Raw genomic sequence first — 15,202 nt, 5'->3', positions numbered from 1 at the left:
TCTCAATCTGCCTGCGGAATGCTGGGATATAATCAGGGCCTCAAGGGCTCCTTCTACACGCATCAACTACACTAGGAAATTGACTTGTTTTTCCAAGTGGTGTGAGACTTATGCTATTGATCCTCTCATCGCTTCGGTTGAGCAAGTACTTCCCTACTTATTACACTTAGCCAAAGCAGGTCTTTCACTGTCTTCGATCAAGGTCCACCTATCAGCCATTACGGCATACACGACGGCCCGGGAGACGCAGTCCTTACTCTCCCTTCTGGCTGTTAAGGTCTTCCTTAAAGGACTTTTGCGTACATACCCGCCTACGCCCACGCCGGTTCAAACCTGGAGCTTGAACACTGTGCTAACAGCCCTCATGAAGCCTCCTTACGAGCCCATCCACAGGTGCGACATAAAATTCTTGTCATGGAAAACGGCTTTCTTGATAGCCATTACTTTGGCCAGGAGGATCAGTGAGTTAAAAGCCTTATCTTCTGAACTCCCTTTCACGTTGTTCCATAAGGACCGTGTCATTTTAAGACCACACCCTAAATTCCTTCCGAAGGTAGTATCGGAAATGACGCTCACAGAACGTATTGTCCTGACAACTTTCTTCTAGAATCACTCTTCGGAAGCAGAACGAACATTGCACTCTCTGGACATAGCAAGAGTATTAAAGTTTTATTTGCAAAGCACTAGGGAGTTCCGTTCTTCAAATAGGCTGTTCATCACCTTCTCTGGCCACACAAAGGGCCAGCATATTTCCAAACAAGGTCTGGCGCACTGGGTTTCTTCTTGCATCACCCACAGCCATCAAACGAATGGCGAACCCCTTCCCAAACCGCCCTGAGCGCACTCCACCAGAGGGAGAGCGGCATCAACAGCGTTCCACGCAGCGGTGGCCTTGAAGGACATATGCAGAGCCACCACGTGGAGCACTCTGCACACGTTCGCTAAACATTACTGCCTGGCTGAAGATACCAACAAAGAAACTGCAGTTGGACAGGCAGTGCTCAGCCACCTCTTTGCATAAGGTAGGACCAGCCTCCTTTCCCACCTTTCCCTGAGTAGGTACCCGTTGTGTTGCTGCATGGTAAAGGTTTGATCAGCGATATGTTTCTGTATTATGCATACATGGATATGATGGTGGCATGTTTTTAACTGCTTGGTATTCTATTCAAGCATCTGAATCTATGAAAGATCCAATGCTGAAGAAGTCTTAGTTACTTACCTGTAACTGTGTTTCTCCAGCATTGGTATCTTTCATAGATTCACATGCACCCACCCGCCTCCCATGAGAGGCTGCTCCTACGCTCAGCTTCCATTATACTGTAATTCCACGGGACAAAATCTGAAGATGGCTGCCTGGGGCGGAGCTTAGGCCCTGCCACCTCATTGGTTGGGGTCATAAAGGACCAAAGTGAGGTGGAGGGACTACACAATAGAATGGCTCATGGGCCATAATGGACTATGTACATGCATTTCTAAGGAGCAATGTGTATATATTTAAAAAAAAAATGTAATCATTATTTTTTTTTAACTATATTTTTATTGACATAGTACATACAAGGTAGGGTGCAACGGCAAACCCCACCGACCATACAATAGGCTTACAGACAAGGATGTCAACGTTTTTATCTTTAAATCCCATTCCCCCACCCCCCAACTTTGCAACATACCAAGTTTTGAGGTTTCTGCAGGTTATAGAAGCTGCAGAGAGAACTTTCAAACATCGTTGTATGCATTTGTTATACAATTTGACATCGTGGGAACAGCGCGGTTCAGAGCAAAATGAGGGTCAGTCTCCAGTTCTAGGGCTGGTGCTGGGATAAGCCCAGAGGATACATAATAAGACATATCTTTACAGTCGCATAGAGACACATTTGTCATGGAGGAGAACTGCGGTCCATTCCTGTGTGAAATCCGAGACTTTATCATTTTTCACTGCTGTAAGTTTTTCATACGTAAAAATGACCCTTAGATTACAAAGCCATTCCTCCTTGGTTGGTGCTAAGGCGCTTTTCCATTTTTGGGCCTATGCTAGCCTCCCCGCCCTCAGCATAGCCCCGATGACCCTCGGGAATGCACTGTGTTCCGTTTCCGGCATGGGAGTACCCAGGAGGATTTCTAAGGGGAGTAGCGATGGACTGAACCCCTCTATATCCTTAATCCAGCTGAGAAGCTCCGACCAGTACACCTGAATAACCGGACATCCCCACCACATATGGAACCATGTGCCCCTTTGGTGACATAACCTAGGACAGTAGGGGGATACTTCTGTGAACATTTTGGATAGGGTGGCTGGGGGGCGATGCCAGGGGTGGAGAATCTTGAAGCTGTGCTCCATGGCTGCGGTGTACAGAGTACCGGTAAATATAGTTTTGAAAATTGCCCTCCATGTGTGGTCATCCAACGTCATGCCCAGCCTTTCTTCCCATATTCGTTTGAAGGGTTGCCTACCCTCCAAATTAGCCGTTATCAGAGTACTATAGAACTTGGACAGAGAGCCCTTTCGAGAGACACTTTTAGCTATTACTTCTTCAAAGGGGGTGAGGGGGCGGTTTAGGTTGTCAGCCCACCGAGGGTGAGTCAGAATTCCCTTCAAACGCAAATACTCAAAGATCGATGGTGGTTTGTCACCCAGTGCTTCGGTCAATTGTTCATAATCTATGAAGCCCTCCTCGCGGGAGAGTTGGGAAACTCTCTCCAAAACCATGTCTGACCAAGCTTGAGTGTTGTGGAAGCCTCTGGTGTCTAGATTGATAGGTGGACCCCATAACGATGTTAAAGCGGACGGCCAGGATGACAACATTTTGTTATCTTTTTTCGGTTTCCAGACTGCCCATAAGACTGCTAGTGTGGGGTGCTCTCTAAGATGGGAGGGGATGGTTTTAGGGGAGGCCCATAGTAGATCTCTAACCTTTTTCGGGTGGGTATGGATATCTTCTATGTATGTCCAATATGTCCTCATATCCTCTCTCATGTGCTCCATCATCACCTGGAGCTGAGCTGCTTTATAGTATAGTCTGAAGTCGGGAAGGGCGAATCCGCCGTGAGACTTCGGAAGGGTCAAGGTGGAAAATTTGACTCTTGCTCTCCTCCCGTCCCATATAAACTGGAGGACTCGGGCATGTAAAACCTCGAAGAAGGATTCAGGAATGACCACAGGGAGGGCTACAAAAAGATACAATAAGCGAGGTAAGATATTCATTTTAACCGTTACCATACGGCCAAACCAAGAGAGTGTAAGAGGTGCCCAGCGTTTGAGATCGCTGCTAATTTTGGCCAAAATCTCTGGGAAGTTACACTGATATAGTAGCGAAAGGTTCCTAGGAACGCAGGTGCCCAGATACCTAGTGGACACTCGTTCTATTCTCACTCCCAATAATTCCGAGCGATCCCCAATGTCTTGGTCCCCGGGACCCATAGGCATAATACTAGGCTTGGAGGCGTTTATCTTAAGCCCCGAGAAGGCCCCATAGAGATTTATAAGATCGAATAATCTAGGTAGTGAGACCTGGAGGTTGGTTAGATACCCCAAAATATCATCGGCAAATAGAGAGAGTTTAAAATCGCAGTCGCCACAGCGTATCCCTGTAATTTCATGGTCCGCTCTGATCGCTATGGCCAGGGGCTCCATTGCCAGAGCGTATAGAAGGGGGGAAAGGGGACAGCCTTGCCGGGTTCCTCTAGATAGGGCCAGGGGTTCCGACGTGCCACCATTGACCAAGACTCTTGCCGTGGGGGTATTATATAGTGTCGAGACCCACCTACAAAAATTCTCCCTGAGGCCCATTTTCTGGAGAACTCTGCCCATATAAGGCCACTCGACTCGGTCAAAGGCCTTTTCAGAGTCTAAAGCTAGCAAGTAGCCCTCTACCCCCTGCCTCGAGGCCTCATACATGAGGCCTAGGGTCTTCCGTATGTTATCGGAACCCTGGCGTCCCGGGATGAACCCTACCTGGTCTCCATGTATTAGTGAGGGGAGGAGTTTCGCCAGTCTGTTCGCCAGAAGTTTGGCCAGGATCTTGACATCCACGTTAAGAAGGGAAATGGGGCGATATGATTGACACTGGGAAGGGTCCTTCCCCTCTTTGGGGATTACTACTATCAGTGCTGACATCATCGAGGGTGGGAGGGTGCCCTGATCAAGTGCCGAGTTAAACATTTTGGCCATAAACGGGGCTAGCGTTGACCGATAGGTCTTATAAAACTTGACTGTGAACCCATCGCCGCCTGGGGCTGTTCCACTCTTCAGGGAGGATATGGTATCTATTATCTCCTCTGGGGATACGGGGAGATCCAGTATGTCTGCTTTTTCGGGTGAGAGGCCGGGAATCGGGAGGGAGTCCAAAAAGTTGTCGATCTCGGTTCCGTCCCCTGCGTATTCCGAGCAGTACAAGCGTTCATAATAGTGGCGAAAGTGTTCAGCTATTTTATTATCTCTTACAGTTGACTCCCCTCCCGGTGGCCGGATGGAGTTAACCCTCCTACTATTTCTGAGCTCCCGGAGACTCCAAGCTAATATTTTATCTGCCTTTTCCCCTTTTTCCATGTACTTCTGTTTCAGGAAGGACAGCTTTTTTTCTGTTTGTCCCACCTGGAGGTCTGCCAGGCTTGAGCGCAACCTTTGGAGTTCCTCCCACTTTCCGGGGAACATTTGTGTTTTTAGTTTCCCACCCGGTTGGATAGCCTCTTTTCCTCAATAATTTCTCCTCTTGGCCCCTCTCCCTCTTTTTTCTTGAACCTGTCTCGATGAGAATGCCTCTAATGGTCGCCTTGAATGCCTCCCAGAAACCCATAACTCCGACCTCCCCATTGTCGTTGATAGAGAAGTATTCTGTGATAGCTGTAAGGAGGGATTGCCGTACCTCTTTGTCGTGCAGAAGGAGGTTGTTACACCTCCATAAGGACCCAGGTGGCGGGGCCGGGGGCACACCCATTTTTATTCTAACCATGTCATGGTCTGTCCGGGGAACCACCTCTACCCCTGATTCCGTGACCTCGCCCCGGAGCGTGGCGTCAACCAAGATATAATCAATACGGGAGAAAGTAGCATAGGGTTTCGAGAAAAATGTGAAGTCGGGGTCTCGATCTTTTTTTGTGTGGTGTGTGTCGCTCAAGCCCAGATCTTCATTAACTGATTGAAATGCCTCAGCCAGTTTTTTTTGGAGGCGTTGATTAGGGCATGGGTTGGGCGAGCTCCTGTCTCTGTCAGGGCAAAGAACCATGTTAAAATCCCCCCCGACCAGTAAAGTACCCTCAGAAAATGCTACAATTTTCTCTCTCATCCCCATCCAGAAGCCATCTTGCGCCTCATTCGGAGCATAAATACAGACCAGGGTGAACAGCCGACCCCTCACCTCCCCTTTAACCATGATATATCGTCCTTCCGGGTCTGACCTCTGGCTTTGAGAACGAAGTGTGCCCCGGGAGAAACCAATAGGGCCACTCCTCGTTTCTTGGCCTGGAAGGACGCTGCATACACTTGTTCAATAGCTTTAGCTCTCAGCTTTGGTTCCTTGTCCCTAACCCAATGTGTTTCTTGTACAAATAAGAATTGGAGCCGGAGCCTTGAGAATTCCCTCACCAGCAACGACCTTTTGGTGGGAGAGTTGAGCCCCCGCACATTTAACGAACCCACTGTCAAATATTGCAAGGAATCATCCATCATAGCGATGGTAAGAGCTTATGTCGGGACGACTAATTCCAGTGCTCCCGCAGTACTTCCGCCCCCCGCTATAGTCAAATAACAAACCTACAGTTACAAAACAGACCAGAAAGCTTGGCTTGACCCAACTAAAATCCTCTCGAACAAACCCCAACATTTCCCTCCTCCCTCCCACCTCCCCCCAGAACGCCTGGTGGACCAGCGGCTTCATCCTGTCGCTGAGCCAGGCCACCATTGTCTCCCTCCTCCGGGCTCTTGAGCTCTTCAATAACCACAACTTGAGCCTCCCCCCCCTGTCATTTTCAGATTACAAATAATTACAGTGCTTCCCCCAATGGCATGAAAATCAAACTAGTTTGTGAAGCTTCTTGGGGTTCCTCAAGTGTCAGGTTGTCCAGGGGATGTCGGAGCCACTCTTCTGAACTTCCTGTGGCCTCGGACTTTACGTCTCTCCTGAGAAGCCTTAATTCTCCCGGGTCCAACAGGCTCTCTTCCACGCTCTTGCTCTTCCCCTTCCATGTTTGGTTCTCCGAGAAGTTCGCCCTACACCCTACGAATGTCATCCTCCGTGACCAGGGCATATTTGTACCCTTCCAGTTCAAAGGAAAGCGAAAAAGGGTATCCCCACCTGTATCGGACCCCCTTGGTTTGGAGCATTTTCGTCAGCGGGGAGCAGAGATGACGTCTTGCCAGGGTGAAGGCGGACAGATCCTGGTACACCGAAATCCGGGCCCCCTCCCAGTCCACCGGGCCCCTCTTACGTGCCAGTTCCAGTATTTTGTTCTTCTCCGCAAAGTAGTGGAAACGTACGAGAATGGACCTGGGGCCTCTGTTGACCGCTCCCGCCCTGTGAGCTCTATCAATAGTGGGTTCATTCGTGTTCGCCCCCTCAAAGAGTGATCCCACCACCGCGTTCACAGCTTTGATTACGTCCATTTGCGTTTCACCTTCCCGCTCCGGGAACCCCAAAAAGCAAAGATTACAGCGTTGTTCCCTATTTTCTAAGTCATCCAGCTTTAGGGAGCATTTCTCTTCTCTCCTCTCGAGTTCCGATAGGCGCATGTCGAATTGCGTCTCGAATATGTCATTCGAGGCTGTGTTGTTTTCAAGCGCTTGGACCCTGTCGTCTATATTGTCCACTTTTTTATCCAGGGTATCTAGTCGTAGCGTTATGTCTGCTCTGAAGCCTCTTATTTCCTCCAGGAGGGCAGCCATACCTTTGGTGACTGTGCTAGTGTCAGACATATCCAGGTGTGCCGGGGCCGCCATCTCCGGACGGGTTGGTGAGCCTGGGGGCAAGCGTTGAAATCTCTGCAGGGATTCCTTCCAGTTCATAGGCCCCCCTGACCATCTCCACGGGATCTTCTCCTGAATGCCCCAGGCCCAGTGGGCAGTGCCGCCGGGTCACCAGACTACGCCAGAAGGAGGGCAGTGGGGTTCTTCCCTGTATGCGGCCTTGACGTTGTACTCACTGTTGGGGCGGGAGGTTGCTCAAGCCGAATCTCCAAGCCACAGCCGATAAGGGCCTATCACTCCCCGTCCCAGCTTTGAATCAGGTTGCCTCTGCACAAGCGGTCTTTGTGGTCACTGTTTTGGGGTCATACAATAAGTGCTGTAGTTAGCCCGGGGGAGTACCCCTTTGTTCATGATGCTGGTTGTTGATTGTTGATTTGGGGCACCCTCGCCCGTGGGGGCCACAGAGCTCTCGTCGTGCGTCTCCTAAGCTGTGTGGGATCCAGGGAAGGCCCGATGGGGGAGGGGTGGAGGGGTTGTCGGCACCCCTGCAAGGGGGGAGCACCCGCTCTCTCGCTCCGCCGGTGGGGGCCTCTGCTTTTGGGGGTCCCCGATGAGGTCTGGCCCCGCGGGCACCAAGGGTGCCGAAGATCTTGAGGGGGCAGGCCGCGCCTCCTGTGTGCGCTCCTGCGCCAGCTCCACAGTCCACCGGTGCACGCGGGGGAAGTTCAATCCGCTGGGCCCAGCACGTAGTCCCAGAATGAAGCCCCAGGAGGGGGGAGCAGCCCGAAGCACTGCGTGGTCTCGCCCGGGCTCAGATGGGCTCGTAAGCTCCCACAGCGAGGTCCGGGGGGGGGGGTGCTCTTCCGCGCAGTCCGGCGGTGTTGTGGGCCTCACGCAGGCCGCGGCTCGCGGGGGCCGCGGTGCTGCAGGAGGCGGGACACACTCTCCCGGTTCAGAGCAGCGATCTGCCCGAGGCATTGTGTGGCCCCGCTCGGGCCCCGGGGGACGCCGGATCCGCCACAGAGAAGTTCGGTGTGGAGGGGGGCAGCTCCCGTGGGCCCTACCCGAGCCGCAGCTCTCCGTTACTTCCTGCGGAGCCGCGGGGGGAGGCGGAGCTCCCTCTCCCTCCTCTTTCCAAGGGCCCGAACTCGACGAGTTCTCCACGTCGGAAGATCAGAGTTGGGGTCCGCGGGGGCTCCGCTGCGATAGCAATCCATGGGCGGGGTCTACACTCTACTCCTGGGAGTCTGGGGGGGCTCAAGTCCCACTTACAGAGCCCTTTGGATGAGACCAGTGCGGATGCGTCAGTGCATCTCGGCGCCCCCTGGTGGATCCCCGTAATCATTATTTTATCACTGAGGATTCCCAGTCTGACGAGGGGGAATATTCAAGCATGTGAATGTATGAAAGATACCAATGCTGGATAAATACAGTTACAGGTAAGTAACTAAGACTTATTGCCCGGGGCTCCTCCTCACTTCACAACTTGCTAAGGCATAGCAAGCGTGACCCTACCCCAATCCGGAACAAACCACAGGCTCCCCTACATCCACCAGCCTAGGCATCAGCAGGTACGCCACACAATTCAACAGTCTCTGGCTGCCGAACAGCTTCAGGATTTGTCCCACTTTGCTCCAAACATTCAATTAACGATGGCAGTCCGTCACAGTAACCAACAAGGCTCAGTACAGGAGATTTCCTAAAAGGAACATGTCAGGCTCTGGAGTGTCAGAGTTATGCCGCCATATTTGTTGCTGCTCAACAGCACCCCCACTACAAGACAGATTTTTTAAAGTGCTGTAAAGGAGCTAAAGAGCAGTGTCAAAACCATGAGTTAATCGGAATCACTTCATTTGAGAACAGATTTAACTTAAGCTATCAATCAAAATAAAAGGGAGCTTCAATCACTTGTCAATAGGATGGAAGATGTGGAGATGTCGGATGTCCAAACCGTCTTCCCCACGAGAGTCGGTGAAACATCTTTGTGAAAAGTGTGAAAATCTATAAAATAGACGTAGAGAAAATATATGTATTAGGCACTTGAAAGAAGGTAAGGTGCTGAAGGGAAAAACACTCATAAAATGGTCAAAGGCTTCTTAGGAGTGCTCACAGAGGGCTCTGTGGACTTCACATCAGTCCACAGAGTAGTCCATCTAAAAAGAGATCCCGCTGCTGTGCCACACGATATCCTTTTGAGACTACATGAATACACTGCAAGAAAACATTTTATCAGAAGCCAGGGGGACACTTCACCTTGAGCTGATTGAAAGCACAGTTCAACATTATAAAGATTTAGCACCATCTACTTTGATTCTGGAATGTTGGGAGTTGAAATAGCATTCTAGTCATGCAGCTCATGGGCCCTCACCCTGAAGATATTTATGATAGATTATGAACTCAAAAAAGAAGATAGAAGAGGCAGACAACCCAGTTTCTAAAATGTCCAAGCAGATCCTGGAGATGGGTGACACCACTAACATTAAAGATGCCTACAAAGTCCTGTTACACGTCATGATGTAAATGAAGTTAAGGTGTCCATGGCAGTGCTCAACATGAAAGTGTCCCAGCTGGATGTCAGAGTCATGGATCTGGAGCAAAACATCTATCACTGTGGGCACTGAGATAGCAGGCAGTTGTCATGCTTACAATAACCTGAAATCAGATCTACAAAAGGAGAAAGAAAAGCACCTGGAACTGGAACTGAAACTGAGGGGCAAAAACCTAAGACTGGTTGATGTTGAGGATCTGGCTGGATCAGTGAATGAGTATCTGATTGCTTTAGTGATTCGGGTGTTTAATGAAAGCTTCAACTACAGTTCTATTTCTGTGAGTGACCTTGACCATGCTTTCAGGATTGGGAAACACCAAGGTCCCAGGGCAAGATATATTCTGGTTACCTTTATGAACCTTAAAGCAAAAGAAGGTTTGATGACTGCTGCCAGGCTCAAAGGGAGTACCAACTACAAAGGTAACCTTCTGTTTCTATCTCCAGATTATCCTAAAGAGATTTTGTTGTTGAGAAGATCTTTCAAGGGTGCTAAGGACCTAGCAAAACAGAAGAATAGGAACGTTTTTTTAAACAGGAACAATGTGGGGGGACGCTGTTGAGCTGCTGGCAAAATGGCCGCTTAGCCAAGGAGCGCCGTACCCATCAGCGACTTGTAACGACACCCTGCAGTGCAAGCACACAGCGAGTGTAGCTGCGGTCCTGGGCTTCATCTACGTCCAACCCCGATCGAAATCGGACGAGAACCACCCTGCTACGGCGATTCACCATCTGGGCTGGGCAGGCTGTGGATAGGCCTGCCCTGGCTCTGCTGTGCGGGGACGCTACGCGCCTGCTGGAGTGCGCCTGCAAAAGGCGCCGCCCACCGCCGCCTTGACACGGCTCATTGCGGGGCCCGCTGCTGATTCTACCCTTCTACCCTTCCGGACTGCCTGCCTGGAGCTGCCGGGGCCACGCAGCCACTTCTTGGGCAGGCTGCACTCGGGGCCCGGCTGATACTGTGCGCCACGGGCTGGCCCCCCCGCCCCCACTGGCTCTCTGATCATCCCGCGCGGCCTGTGCCTGACGCCGGGGGTGGCCTGCTGTGGGTGGCCCGTGACCCCATCGGATCCCGCGCCGCGGGAAGAACTGGAGTCGGCCTTCTGGGGTGGGCCCCTGCATCTCACTACGGGATCCCTTCCTGCACCACACGGACCCGCTGAAGCTACAGGTGAGGAGCTGGGGGCCACTGGACCTGATCTGCATGCCACATGTCCCTTAGCCACATAGCCCCCTGCTCCTACACCTAACTACCGTGCTATCAGGCGGCGCAATAACCAATTAGGTGACGCGGCCTGCGCCCTGGAGTGGGCCACATACAAGTCGCGGCATACCATATGCCAAATGCACCAGGCAGGCAACGACTGCTAAATTAAAGGGGGGGATCCACCCTTGCCTGTGGCCTGACGCCGTTCCACACTGCGGGCGAACATCCTGTGACAACCACGCTGCGCCATCAATTGCCTATGGTGAGCTCAACCCCAGGCTACACTTCCTAACTTCTGGGCGCGAAGACCCTTCACTCTTGCTCTGCGTGGTTTGGCGGAGCAGGCCTACACCACACTACCACAGGTGCCCCTCCCCGCTACCTTCTTTAGCTGGGTACCCACTCTGCCTCCTCTCTGAGTTCGTTCCGCCCCTGCATCCCTCCTCTGCCGCGCTTAGGGGTGGGCGGCCTTCTTTAACGCCTCTTACCAAGCTGGGGTGGCTGAGTGGTGCCCCCTACCCATGGCCTTGTGGCGAGCCCGGCTGGTGGGCCCCCCTTGGGCCATTGTGTGATCTTTCCACCAACAGGCTCACCGGCACTCTTTGATAACCCAGCCTGTACCTGCTCCCACTGTCTGCTCACGCCACCGACCTAGGGCCCCAGAAGACCTGGCCCCCTGGCCCTATAGGTGGCACCCGCCTATACTTGCACCTAGCATCATCACCCTTCAGGATGTCAAATAGGTCTTGCGGAGCCACCAAGGCCGGAACTATGGATAAGTTCACCAAGCGATTAATCTTATGACATGGAATGTCTGGGTGTTAAGCAGCTTTACTAAAGCCCGCAGGATAACTGCTTCTGCCCAGAGGCACGCAATTAAAATACTCCTCCTTCAAGAAACACACGCCCTGGGACGCCTAGCGGCATGCCTGGCTCTGGCCAGGGGCGCCAACAGTTACTACACAAAATATTTAACCCAATCTAGGGGAGTGCTCAATTTGGTCCACAAATCAGTCCAATTCTCGCTGCGCACTAGCCACATTGACCCTGAGGGCAGATATGTAATCCTTCATTGCCTACTAGCCAACATTGAATGCCTGCTTGTGAACACATACTCCCCGAATTTCGACGCCCCATAGTCCCAATCACATGGGGGGGGCATGAACCTGATCTCAGACAACGAGCTGGACAGATCTGGCATCGCCCGTAGAGCTACATCACGTGCGGCCAATAGATTACATACACACGTAGCCACGCTGGGCCTCAAAGACGTGTGGAGAGCTCTTCACCCACACGCGAGAGTATACCTTTTACTCATCAGTACATGATAGCCTGTCAAGAATAGACCTGTTTCTCATATCGAGCGGAATGGTGGGAAGGGCTGTGGACACACAGATACTGCCACGCACAATCTCTGCTCACTCCCCAGTAACGCTGAGAATCAAACTGGGGCATGACCTGCCTCCCCGCTCTGCTTGGCGTTTCAAGTCGGAGGCACTGAGAGATATAGGGCCTCATTACACGGATGGCGGTGAACCATGGCGCTATTAGCGCCATGGTTCATGCCAGTAAAATACCGGCACCGCCTTGGTGGAAAGGGGAATTACCGCCCTATTCCAAGTTTGGCGAGGCGGTAATTCCCCCTTCCACCATTGCCCTTCCCCATTCCCATTTTTGCCCCATAGGGCTCTATGGGAATGGGGAAGGCGCAAATTGCGGTACCGTAATTAGCTCCCTGGTCCCTTTGCGGGTTGGTTTTTAATGCCTGCAAAAAGCAGGTGTTAAATTCCCCAACCCGCAAAGGGACTTCGTAGTAAGGCGGTAAGGATTTACCGGTACCAGTAAAATACCGGTACCGGTAAACCCTTACCGCCATCCGTGTAATGAGGCCCATAGTCTTTAAAGCTGAAATCCTGGCTGACATTAACACCTTCTTCGACTGCAACAATAGACATGATACATCTGATGGGGTCCGATGGGAGGCGTTCAAGGTCTTTATAAGAGGGATGTGCATCTCCAGGGAGGCTGGGGTCCTCAAAGATATTAAAAATAGCCTACAGCGATCTGAAGCAAAGCTTAAAGAACTAGAGAGGGAATACACCACTGCCCCTTTCCCGGCCATACTGTCACAGACAAGATCAGAGCTGGAAGCCTTTGAGGCCCACGCCCAGATGGAGATACAATACTACGCCCGCCCCTTGGCAGCGCAGAAGTACGGCGAGGGAGATAGACCGGGCAGAACACTATCCAGACTGGTTCGCGCGGAGGGGTCAGAACCCGTATAGACTGCATCAGAAATGCAAGCAGCGTCCTGCACTGGTCTGACCAACACATCCTTGAGACGTTCACCGCATTTTACACAGCCCTATACGCTCCCCAGCAGGAGCACAACATACAGGATCCAGACCTCCTTCTAGACCAAATCCCCATGGCCCTTCTCTCCCGTGCCACCAGAGATCAGCTGGATACTCTGTTCACTCTCGATGAGATCACGGAGGCTATCTCGGGCCTACCAAAGGGCAAGGTGCCCTGCCCAGACGGGCTCACCTCAGAGTTTTATCAAGAATACGTCGCCATCCTTGCACTCAGGCTCCTCAAGGTCTGGAATGAATCGCTTAGACTGGCCACCTTGCCCAAGTCCATGCGCAAAACCATTATAACCGTGCTTTACAAGCCGGGCAAGCCGCTGGATGAATGCTGGTCTTACAGACCCCTATCTCTTATTAACACCGATACGAAAATCTTTGCCAAGATAATTGCAAGTAGATTCCCCCCCATAATGACTTACTTAGTTCATCCAGATCAGAGTGGCTTCGTTCCCGGTCGGTCAACGGCACTTAACATCCGCCGGCTGTTCAATGTTATGTCCAGAATTGACCCTGATGCCAGTGCTGTAGCGGTCACCCTCGATGCCCAGAAGGCATTTGACATGGTGTCTTGGCAGTATATGTGGGCCGTGCTGCACAAAATGGGAGTTGGCCCTTGTATGATATCATACATTAAACTACTGTACACAAACCCGATGGCCAGAGTCCTAATTAATTCCCAGGTCTCGTCTCCCTTCACGCTCCATAGGGGCACCCGCCAGGGCTGCCCTTTCTCCCCAATACTGTTCACGCTGGCTATCGAGCCCATGGCTGACAGTATCAGAGACAGGCACACCGAAAGGGTATACGTCTGCGAGACACTCCAGAGATAATTTCACTGTACACCGATAACGTACTCCTTTATGTCAGAGATCCATCTGCCCATCTAGACCCAATTATTTGTGACATAACCAAAATTGGCACATTCTCGGGCTTTGCTATAAATTACACCAAATCTGAGATATTTCTGCTCACTGCAGCAACTTCCCAACCAACATGTGAATTCCCTCTCCGCTGGTCTCCAGGCGGAATCATATATCTTGGGGTTCAAGTATACCTCTCTAAATCTTCGCTATTGGCCGACAACTACACGGCCACGGCACAGCTGGTGGAGGCCCAGATGTTGAGATGGCGCAACCTCCCGTTTTCCTTATCGTGCAGGCTGTCACTAATTAAGATGATAATTGTCCCTAAGCTGCTTTACATCTTCATAAATGTCCCGATCTGGCCCGGGAAACAATACTTCAGGAACCTACACACTGCATGCTCCCATTTTCTATGGCACTCCGGCGCGGTTCGCAAGAAGTGGCAACACACGGGTCTCATATATGAAAAAGGGGGTTTCACAGCATCTGACCTCGCTAGATATTGGATTGCCATTGGTACACACACACAGACCCTCCCCCACATGTAAAACTAGAGAAACTAACCAGCGAAGAGGTCAACATTCTGTCTCTTATTCTCCACCACACATACCATGCCGACGCCCCGGCGGACCATGTGGCAGCAACGACCATGGCATGGAGACGACTATTGCAGTCCCACCCAGACCACCATCCATACTATAAGTGGCTGCCCATCTGGCAGTGCCCGGGCCTCAGTCCCACTCATGATAAACTCCTCATTCAACACTGGCATGATCTGGGCTACCGGGCACTGTCCGACCTATATCCCGATGGGAAATTCATCACCCCACAGACATGACGGCCCGGGCACTCTGGCTCGGTGATGGAACTACTGCAATACTTTGGGCTGTGGGCAGCGGTCCGCGCCATGTGGCCCACCTACCCCAACGAACCCCCAGACTCACCTGAAATGTACTTCATAGCCAATTCAGCCGGGGCCAGGGGCATAACATCCTCTCTATACAAAATGCTGCTGGAAAAACTGGATTATGCTTCTCAGACACCACGTGACATATGGAGTGGCGAACTGGGCCTGACTATCACTGACGCTATGTGGGGCAGGATGTGCATACATACATGCAAGGTTTCCTTTAATGCCAGATTTAGGTGTATGCAATACAAGCTCCTGAACCGCCTATACTACACGGCGCACAGGGTGGGGAGGTTTGCACACAGCCAGGCTCATACCTGCCAGAGATGTAGATCATAGAGACAGACCACATTCACTTGTTTTGGTCTTGCGAAGCACTGGGCCGTACTGGAAAGCCGTCATGGTAACCCTCT

At 51.6% G+C, this 15,202-nt stretch overlaps 1 protein-coding gene across 1 annotated transcript in view; it reads left to right on the top strand.

Annotated features, from left to right (window-relative positions):
• The window catches only part of LOC138491245 (disintegrin and metalloproteinase domain-containing protein 9-like), a 2,911,326-nt gene that overhangs the window by 1,042,384 nt on the left and 1,853,740 nt on the right, over positions 1 to 15,202 (top strand). The gene's annotated exons all lie outside the window — the stretch shown is intronic.

Source organism: Ambystoma mexicanum, chromosome 10, assembly GCF_040938575.1.
Source record: "Ambystoma mexicanum isolate Mex_15411 chromosome 10, UKY_AmexF1_1, whole genome shotgun sequence".
Classification (NCBI taxonomy): Eukaryota; Metazoa; Chordata; class Amphibia; order Caudata; family Ambystomatidae; genus Ambystoma; species Ambystoma mexicanum.
The sequence above is the reverse complement of the archived record's forward strand: the minus strand, read 5'-3'. Positions and strand labels throughout refer to the sequence as shown.